The sequence below is a fragment of the Neodiprion fabricii genome, chromosome 2 (assembly GCF_021155785.1).
Source record: "Neodiprion fabricii isolate iyNeoFabr1 chromosome 2, iyNeoFabr1.1, whole genome shotgun sequence".
NCBI lineage: Eukaryota > Metazoa > Arthropoda > Insecta > Hymenoptera > Diprionidae > Neodiprion > Neodiprion fabricii.
In genome coordinates, this window is record NC_060240.1 from 9874643 (window position 1) to 9885428 (window position 10786).

At 41.1% G+C, this 10786-nt stretch overlaps 1 protein-coding gene across 2 annotated transcripts in view; it reads right to left on the bottom strand.

The window, feature by feature from the left end:
* LOC124175663 (5-hydroxytryptamine receptor-like) overlaps nt 1-9319 on the bottom strand; it is a 173116-nt gene extending 163797 nt beyond the window's left edge. For both annotated transcript variants that reach the window (XM_046556067.1, XM_046556064.1), the window contains exon 1: nt 8559-9319. The gene's annotated coding sequence lies outside the window, so the exon portion shown is untranslated. The remainder of the gene's footprint in view (nt 1-8558) is intronic.
* Nucleotides 9320-10786: the final 1467 nt, after the last annotated feature.

Here is a 10786-nt window from a genome sequence, read left to right on the forward strand (position 1 = left end):
CATGTGAAATTATTAGACCGATTAGTGAAAGAGATTAGAGAAAAGAACCGAACCTCCTCGATTGCGAAATCCGGAAGATGAATTCCGTCGGGACTTGGTTGAAAGTCGCAATCAACGGATTAGGCTCTGCATATGGCATCGTGTGTATAGTTATGAGACATTCCAAGCCAACTTGTGAATAATTGTTCCTGATCTAGAAGAATGTTCTCTGGTTTCAAAAATACATCAAACTTATTTTCGTTCGTTCTATTCTTCGCTTACTTTTGAACCATGATTTTTTTTTGTTTCGACGCTTGCAGTATTCTCAGAAAAATTCAGAGCACAGTTTTAACGCGCACGCGCTACAATCCGAGACAAGTTTTTAGCCATTGTGACCAACCCTCACGAACGTAACCTAAAAAACTTTGACAAACTGTCCGTATTGAGCACAACAGCCGGCGCCAAATGTAAAAACTTTTGAGGTTACGTTAATGACGCGCATGCGCATTGACTCTCGATGTAACTGTTTTGCATAATTTAATGCAAAATAAACACAACCGTACGATAAAGGTGTGCGATTGGACGTTGACAAAAAAAAACAAAAAAAAACGGCAGAGCAAGATGTATCCAATCAAATGTGAGAGATAAAGATTCTTTCCGCATGATTGAAAATATCAATATCTTCCGATTTCCTCTAAAAGAAATCGAGGTCAGAGGGGAAGGGTTGCATGATTGGTGGTTTCGATCAGCCAAGAGCGGTAACCAGAATGGCACTACGGGATTTGTTATCTGGATGAGATATGGCTACGGGACCAAGGGTGGGAATTTCGGCCGGTGAATAAATAAAACCCATTGGGGGTAGGTTGGCCGGGTGTCCGCAGCATAGCGCGTCCCGGGAATTAAGTGCACAGGTGGTGCCACCGGCGTTCAGGCCTGTTGCTCAGTCTCACCGTGACGCGAGCGCCGCTTCCAAACGACCGACACGAATGATCAAAGACCGTTCAGGGTGAGTGGGGATTTGGTTGAGGATAGCGAGAGACGAGGAAGGGTCGGAAAGAGGGGCGGGGGGGGGGGGGGGGGGGAGGGGCAGTAGATGGCGGAATTTTAGCCAATAGCTTCCGTCCGGTAATGTTCTCGCGAAATCCTTGCATTCGCACCTTGACCGGCTTAGCATTAAGCTCGAGGGTGAAATAACGACGCAGGCATACTCGCACGACTGCAAAATTATCGTTAGTGATGGTGAGCTGTTTGCGAAAGAAAAAAAGAAGAAAAAAAAAAAAAACAGGAAAAAAAATTACCAGAACCTGGGGGAAAACGGTATAATCTTTTTTAGTCGGGAAAATCGATTCAACTAATGGGATAACTTGGAGAGAAAAAAATTAATTGGTAGAAAGTGCGGTGGTGAGATTCTCGAGAAAATCTCAGTAAGTACGATGACGAATGTCGTGAATTCGATAAGTTTAGGGAAGTTTTACTGGAATTATGACACCCTCGAAATACTGCGTGTATCACATTGTTTTGGGGGAGGGAGTTCAGCTGAGTTTTGAATTGAATTTAGTGGTAAACTAACTTTCCAAAATTCATGAAATTCTAACGTCAGCTTGTTCTTGTTAAGAGTAACCAACGAGGATTTTTTTTTTTTTTTGTAATATTATAGAATCAAACTCGTGAGTAAGAATATTTTGGTCGATGAATTTGGGATCTTAATGTATTTCTCAGATTCCACCGAACATATGTTCCAGGTTTGGAAAAACACACTCGGTCGCGTCAAACGATTTTGGACAGCGTATTTTAGGTAGACTGCATTTATTTTGAAGATGAAATCGTGCTTTCTCAATTTTAGATACAGGTGCATCCGATACCAGAAACACGATTATAGAAATTAGTTTTGCGATCGGAAAGAATAAGCTGTAAAATAGACATGAGGATTTCTGTGGTCAGTTGCTGAGAAAATTAAGCATTGTGCTAAACAGGAAATCCATGGACATCCCGAGACCCGCGTTATACATCGCAACATATTTTGACTTAACGAATTAAAAAGTGGTTCGCAAAGTACGACAATAAGAAACCACGAGTTGTAACCAAACACGTGAGATAATTAATCATATTCTGAAATTCGTTTATCGAGCAATAATTACGATAATAAACGAGGAAAGCTGGATTTCTGGGACGAAGAGTGGTCTAGACTGCCAGTTCAGAACATCAGGAGCACACGTGTATGCTTTATTACTTGGAAAGTGAAGAACAGGTCAAAGTCACGTGTAAGAGTTACTCGGTGAGATAGGCAGAGTTTTCTAAGATGTGATAGTTACGTGAATCAAACCAGAAATCCACGTCGTTATACCGTAGCGGCAAAAAATATGCTAATTTTGACACTTTTCCAACCACCCGGTAAGGCCATAAAAAATTTGCTTCTATTCAAGGCCACGTGCGTGCCACACGCCTATCAACGGCTGACGAGTGGGACGTGATGTAAAATTTACACGCCAATTCCACACTCTGGTTCTCTGTAACTATAATGTGACGAGTTCCTGGCGTACTTCTGACGTCTATATTGTGTATTAAAGAGAATGAGTCTTCAAATGAAAGTGGACAAAGCCAGTGACGAATCGATCACGTTTTTAAAATATAACGGTCGGTGTTATGAGGAATCACGAAAAACGGCGATCCTTCGAGTAGTAAACATCTTAATTAATCTATGTAATCGATGAAAGCTTTTCGATTGAATTCCCGCAATCACCACGCATCCATTATGGTTCTTTGTAACGGGGAAAGATTTTTCAAAAGCCACCGAACGTTGCGGTAAAGACTGAAATGGTCTGTCTGTTGGATGAGTGGATACAAGTAAACAACCCTTCGTCTCAATCAGGGGTATTAACGATTTCAGATAACAGATTAAAGGTCCCTCGAACCGCCAGCCAATTACGACCCATAAAAACAGACGCTGGTGGGTGTCCTGATCCAAGAAAGAAAGAGAAAAGGAGAGAGAGAGAGAGAGAGAGAGAGAGAGAGAGAGAGAGAGTCCTCGAGGCTGAATGGAAAGATGCCTCGGTAAATAGATCCTTTCAGAAATCCCAAACAATGATAGACCAGTATTATCGTTAAGGTTGAAAAGTCATTGTACACTCAACAGTTGTACGGTTTCACCTGCACAATCGGCGAACGGTGAAATGGGATGAGAAGCTTCGAGGCGAGCCTCATTGTTCAGCATAGAAAAATATGATGCGCTTCACGACGCGGTGCCCGAAGAGTGCACCTTATCATCGTGTACTCAAGGTCCGCGTGTATCGCATTACCGGAGATAATGGGGCAGGTAGAGTAAATCAGAAAGATGGAAAGGGGTCCTTTTACCGTGCCACTCCGCATAACCGCAACCACGAACGAACCGGAAGAAAGACCACGTCGCAACTGGCTGCATAATGTAACGCCTGTTCTAAATAGCCTTCAGCGATATGGAATCAGTTTCTGTATTTATACAGGGCCAGTGGTGGCTTCAACCCGGTAACAACAATGGATCGTCCAACCGAGAACAGGTATGTAGGTAACTGGTGCGCCATGCTAAACGTGGTATAATTGATGACGTTGCAGCGTTGAGCCCTGCTGCTCCTTTTCATTTATCATCCTCCATTTCTGAGGAGGAAAACTGTACACAGTAGAAGGTAACGTCGAGACCACGATGCGCTACTGCAAGCGATGTGACTTTGCTGATGGTATAACCGCCGACCGTTATGGACTTGAAGCTAAAATTTTCCGGATTATACGGAACGGTTAAGCATCGCTCGAACCAACCGTTGCTTCCAAATTTGTAGCCTTGTAATAAAAAGAGCTGGGAATGCCGCTCTTGTTTCACGTCACAACAGAACGTCAACTTCGGTTTTGAACAATCGCTTTGCTGGCTTTTGCCGAAGCTTCAAGCGTCCCCGATTGAGTTAGTTATGGTAGAGAGGGGTTGAGAGATGGCGAATAAGTGCAGGTTATGGATGGGCTTAGCCATGTTCTCCAGCTCGATTAGTCATTGGGTTCCGACGCGTTATCGAGATGTTGATCACTTCACAAGGTTGGCTGTACACTCGAGTTTGGACGTATAATCGAATTTCATAAAGATTTCACGGAAATTCCTGGATTTTCAAGTATTTCAAAGTGAGTTTGAAAGTTTTAAAATGACTTCAAAGTTTTTATCTAATATCGACGACACTTCGTGAGACTTTAGGCCTTAGGTTCTACAGATTCGATAGAATGTTACGATAACTTCACGTGACTTCAAGAGCCTTTAAAAACTTCACCGGGTTGTAAGAAACTACAAGATTTCGTTGAACATCGTGAAAATTTGCAGGTCTCTACAAAACTAAATCCTGTGATCTCATCGCGGATACCATGGACATGAAAATCACAATGTTTGAAAGTGTTTCACGTGAATTTGAAGACGCGTGTTCATACCTTACTCAAAAACGATTCAGCGTCGAGGTCGATGAGAAATAGCGAAAAAGCAGTAATGAAGCACCGCGACATTTCGACCACTTTGACCGTATTCTCAAGTACTTAACGCTGTCTAGTCTGATCCGTGTTAAAATCGTAGACTCGAGCATTAACTTCCCGTGACTTGAACAAAGTGTTATGCCTGTTTCCAGTAACGTTGAAGCCGCAAGGTGAACGAGGAGTATAAGAACAAAGCTTTGAGGGGCGGTTAAACGAGGGTGGAAAGGAAAACGCCGGGGTGAGAAATGGGCGGAAAAAGAGACCAAGGAACTCGTTCGAAAGAGCTTTCGGATTCGAGGGTGAAAAGTTGGGGATTCGCAGTTCCCGGGGCGCTGCATCGCTATCAACCACGTGGCCGAGAGTACGAACGGCAATTATCCTCCCTCCCTGCTCAGCAATAAGCAGACGCGATAGTAATTAATTTCAGTTGACACTACCGGAGGGAAAGAATTTTCTCCTGTTTCATCTGCATCCACTTTTTTTCTCTGGGGGAATGCCGGTGGATTTTAGATTTAGAATACACAGACTTTCATCCACCTCTTAGCCACTAAGAGGCCTCCGAGTTGGAGGCTTATGTGACTCGGATTCCCCGCGAATCCATTGGCCTTGCTCTTTTAACCCAAACCATAAATCATTGAAAGTGCTACCACGTCCCACGGGGTACCAGAAAATTTATGTTCGATGGAAAATCGAACGTTCTCTATTCGCCGCCTCAAGTGGATCGTGTCACAAATCTCACCCACCAGATGAACACCTACGCAGTCCGTTACACGGTGAAGACTTGACGTGCCCGTGTGATTCTGTTTCCATATGGTTGTGAGGATAACCGATCGTGAACTCTCCTAAATTGCGAAATGAATTTTTCCCCTTTAACGGACGGGAAAAAGAATGGAAAGCGGTATCGACAAAGGTACATTTTCATCTGTTTCGAATGGCCTTCAACACAAAGTGGCAAGATCGTCGCAATTCCTTTGGTTATGTAGGTAATTAAAAAACTCTGAGTACATTCTGTCTTTCAGACGACAAAGGGTTTGACAAGATTAAAAAATTGTTCAAAGTAACAAAATGGTCTCTTGACCAAAGACAATTTGATTTATTCGAAGAAGGGAAGAAAGAAAGAAAAAAAAATACCGTCCTCCGTGTATTGTAGCTTAATGTACCCTCTTCGAAACGAATATTTGGTTTTTACTCAAAGAATTTATAGGACCGCCGTTGAGTTACGAGTAGGTTCATTACTTTGGCAATTAAAAGCAATCGTAAAAGTGATTGAAAACCGACTCGTAACCGCTGCGAAGATTGTCAATACTATAAATATAAAAGTAATTTTGATTTCAAAGCGCGACGTTTCTCTCTTTCCTCTTATTATACCTAAGTATAGAACCACCTGTGTAAATAAATTTTTCCAATTTTATATCACCTCAATTCACACCGATAGCAATATAAATTGAGAAATAGATCCAACACGCATTTTATCATCGATCCAATTTCAATGCAGTTCGAGTCAAGAGAAGAAGAGAAGAGAAACAAAAAGACATTAAACGCTTGAGGTCGTAAACTCGACCCGAGCAATTCTGGCGCCACCTGTGGCAGCGAGACAAACTTGATTTTTGCGCTTCTGTTTTTTGAACGTCGAACTCGCGTTATGAGAGAGTATAAAAAAAAATAAAACAATAAAAAAATTTCTAAACACAAAAAGCAAGAAGCCGAGAGGAATATTTTCAGCGACTAGACACCGAGGAGCTTCCGAGAGTTATTAAAGATCTCGATATCCAAGCACGAATCTCTTCTCATCCGGTGTGTAATTCCGAATTGGCAGTGAGACAACTCAATCTGTTAAACATTCATTCGCGATGATCGATCATCGCACGTAACGCTATTAGTGATGCTTTCGGCGATTTCAGCGATCTGTAAAACAAACCTGATAATGGATGTCTGCTTAGATGTGTGCCAAAAAAACAAAGAAAAAAGAAATCAGGAGGACCGTGATTTTAATTTAACCATTTCAACGCCTCGTATTCACACTTTCCGCTATTAACGCTTGAAACATTTAACGCATTCCTTGTTGAGTTACTCGGGATTTGGTTTGTTTCAGTGTTTACAATTCTCTTCGGAGAAAATTCGATTGATAGTACATTACAAGACGCGAGACCCACAAATGTACATTTCTACACAATATTGTGCGTAATATATTGGCGTATATGAAGGATTTTGCACGCGTGTGTCCGATTTATTCCGAGATTTTTTCGTTTATCCCCAAGTTTTAAAGTAGTTAACCAAATGTACATAAATGGCATTACCATGAATAATTTTACATTTTTACCCGGCAGGCTTTAATCTCGTACGTTGGCAAAACGAAAAACGGTGAATAGGGAGGAATTACACAGGCACTAAAATTCCTGTGCTAAAATTCCAATTGTATCATTCTTGCTGCATATTCATTTATTCCTCATGCATGTGTGCGGATACCTGCGTCAATAATATTATGTTTCGTAAAAACGTTTATAATCTATACGGTTGTTAAAAATAAACAAACAATGAAACCGGCAACATGTAAATATAACAATATAACAGTATCACAATTAGGAGTCGATCTCTAACAAAGATGTGAAATTACATGAAATAAAAGTCGGTGTACTAAACTGATGCGTCATTATCAATTGGACGGTTAAATTTATTGCAACCTATACATCATTACATTATAGCATGAATATACTAACATATTTTTTATTTTGTACTTTGAGGGAAAAAAAAAAAAAAATTCAAATTTTTAGGTTGCAAAATTTGTCCTTTTTTTCTGTGTTGTCCATCGAAAATCCATAATCTATGTACCGACGTGGTAGATATTATTTTTTCCTGACCCTGAATGAAAAATGCAAGGATTCGACATCATTCTCTGATTCGTCGGTGTAGCAAATATCAATCACTATCGATCGACGGGAACTCGATGCTTGGGTGCCCCGATAACATAGTGTTATGATACTAGCAGGTGTTCGGGAATGGATTGCAATTCTCCTACACGTGCATATATGTACACATACAATGTACATGCAAGCATAAATACTCGTTTTACATCCGTTTCATTGTTATTGGATTTTACGTTCGATCAACGTTTTAGTACGCACGAAATACCACCATGTACGTTATAGGTACACGTACCATTATACATTTTCCTGTTGTGTGGCAAAAGAAAACTTGGGCAAAATCAACGATCTGTACTTCGTACGATCAGTCAAAAGAATCGCAACGACGACGATTCAACACACCTTTCGTAATTAGAGTCGATATAGCGACGCGTTTTTTGGAATAACTACTCGTTATTTCACGGAACCTTGGAACCGTCTGACATGAAATTCTGTGAACGGTAACACAGCATCAACATACTCATATTTTCCAAACTCAATTGCTTCAAAGTTGTGCCAAAATGTTGGGGAAACAGTGAGTTTACAGTCCACGTCTCGTTAGGATGAGGCAACTTTAACGTCGATCTCATCGTTCGACACATGTTGCTCAAGAACCATCGTAATCAGAAAGTAGTCTCCGAAACCGGCCAGAACTTGCGTACAAGTTCATTCCGCTCTTTAGCCTTACATCCGAGCTCAATTTCCGTCGTTTATTCGTCGTAACACCGATCCGGTAAAATTCTCTTAACACGACGTGACGCAATTGAAAATCCCATAACTAAAACTAACGACGGCCGGATGGTCGGATGTTCCTTCGTTGTAGTTTCCGCCAAAAAGGCTGATACCACAGCAGGTATTGAGAACGAGTATGAAACGTGCCCGTGTACGAAAATCGTACCTACATGTATATAAAGTGGAATTTCGACAATAGAATTTCCTCCCTTTTTTCCAGAGCAGTCGTCGTCGAAAAGGGGTTTGAGAGGCGAAAATCGGGGGGTGAATTTGGTCGTAAATATCCACAGCGTACGCGTATACAAGGCACTGTGTCAGAGCTTGAAGAAGATTGATTCAAAGGTAAAAGGTAAACCTCGTCGATGATCGCGAATCGGGTAAAAAAAAAAAAAAAAAAACAAAAAACAAAAAAACAAACAAACAAACATAACGACACACATTAATTTCATACCAGTACATACATATACCAACCTTAAATTACTCGTTGAAATCATCACCGACTATCGTAATCCCGTGACCAATTTAATCAATGCGAACGATGAATTAAGCTTCGTGTAGAGAATCGACTATGCCGTATGCAATGTGTATTTTCTCTAACGCAACCGAAGATAATTCCACACGGTGGATAATTCGCTGATAATTGTGAGTTTAACGAACTCGCATCGAATCGACTCAATTCGACAAATATTATTAAGATATTACTACGAAACATAAATTCATGTCGGATTTAACATTCCATCGTGAGTTCGAGTCACCCGATCCTTGTAAAAATCAAAGAAAAAAACCGATTGATCGTGCCAAGCGAATCCGTTGTACGGAATCGTTCCATCAATGATAAAATATTGGTAAAAATTATCTGCGGGATGTTCGGACCGCAACAGCATCAGGTCAAAACGCGAGAAGCATAAACAACATCGTCTGGTCCCAGTTGCTCGATGATCGCAGATTCGCTGCAATTCGTCATTTTCGCAACATCGTCGAGAAAAACAACAACAACAACAAAACCAAAACCAACACGCATGCACAAGGGTGCCGGGTAAAAATCCAACCGTTGCTCGGTCAGTAAGTCAGTGAGTCAGTGAGTCAGTCAGTCAGTCAGTGAGTGATTACGTGTAAGTCAGTGTGTCGGTGTGTCGCCTATATGTGTGAGTGAGAAGAGTCTGGACCCATAAAAAACCGAGTCGAGGGATCGAGGCACAAGTCAGTGGGAATGATAACCACGCGCGCGTATCACGGTGTGTCGGTGTCAACTGAGTTGCTCCTAACGGCGGATTTGGTGCGCAGGCGTCTTTCTCCCCTCACCCTCCCCCGCCGCCGCCGCCGCCACCCCCCTTTTCCCGCCCCCGCCGCCGCTTTTGCCGCGGGTTCTCCGCCACCCCCTCTCTCTATATGGATCCTGCCGTACCTAACATCCCTTCCTTCTTCCATTCGTCCCCAGAACCCGGTGAGTTCTGCGCTCCCTCGCAGCATCCCATCCCCCCGCCCCCCCTTTGCGAGTGGATGAGGAACCCCCCCCCCCCTCATCCTCATCCTCCTCCTTCTACAGCACCCCAGACACCAGACCACATATCCAGCCGTCCTCGCTAGTGAACGATGCACGTTTTGCACTTCGCGGTTCGCCCGCGAAGGTATCGGATTTGAGTGATCTTTGACCTCAGCTTCTCATTCTGGGAAAACCGCGTGAGTGGTGAAGACAGAAGACACAGTATGAACGGAACTTCATGTCTTTGGTCTCGTGGTTGTATTTTTCAGTTATTCTTTTCGTTTTTTTTGTTTTTATTTTTTTTTTTATTCCCCCTTTATCGTGGAATTCTTACATCTCAATATGCAACGAACATTGCAATAATTGTGTTTTGGGATAATTGATATACATGGCGTTATGGTTTCAGGGGCATAAAGAGATCGAGTTAAATTTTGGTCGAGGGTGAATTATTTGAGAGCTAGGAAAAGGAGAGCGAGGAAATAATTTTTAAATCTTTACCAATCCTATTTGAGTCACTAACGATGAGCATGATAAGCTGAATAGAAGTGAATCTGAGTAAATTAGAAGGATGTAAACTATGATATTATCAGCAGTTTTCAGAAAGATTTCTCAGCAGTTGGGATGTTTTGAATTAATAAACTCTGGTGATTTTTTTAACCGATTTTAATATTGTTTACAACAATTTGTTTACCGTAAAAGTCTCGGTTGATCACTTAAGAAAATTTTATTAATGATTATCCTCAGAAAAATATAAATTGATTTGTTTAAAAGTGATACAATAGATGTTGATCAAAACAACTAAATTTACAAGTTATCACTGTATCATAATATGAGAAAAATTATTGAATATTTTTCGCATAATTTAACGAACATGAGCCAGAAAACATTTTTAGAATCAGATAAAAAATTACAAAGTTTGATTATTTTGAATATTCTAATAAATAAAACATTTTCTTAAATCGTTGACAATTGAGTTTGTGTTATTTAACACCTTCAGTCACAGAAGCCTGTAAAGTGGCAGCCCTTCTTTTTTTTTGTAATTCCTTTCATATCCCGTGTAAGATCATGATTTCTATTGCATTTTCAGGTAAAACAGATTCATTTCTATAGCATAATAAGTACGTTGTTTCACTCGCCTTTACTATCATTAACGGGAATAACGTTCCAATATTTCATCCATTGCTTGAAATTTAAAAAAAAAATCAGTACCCGACAA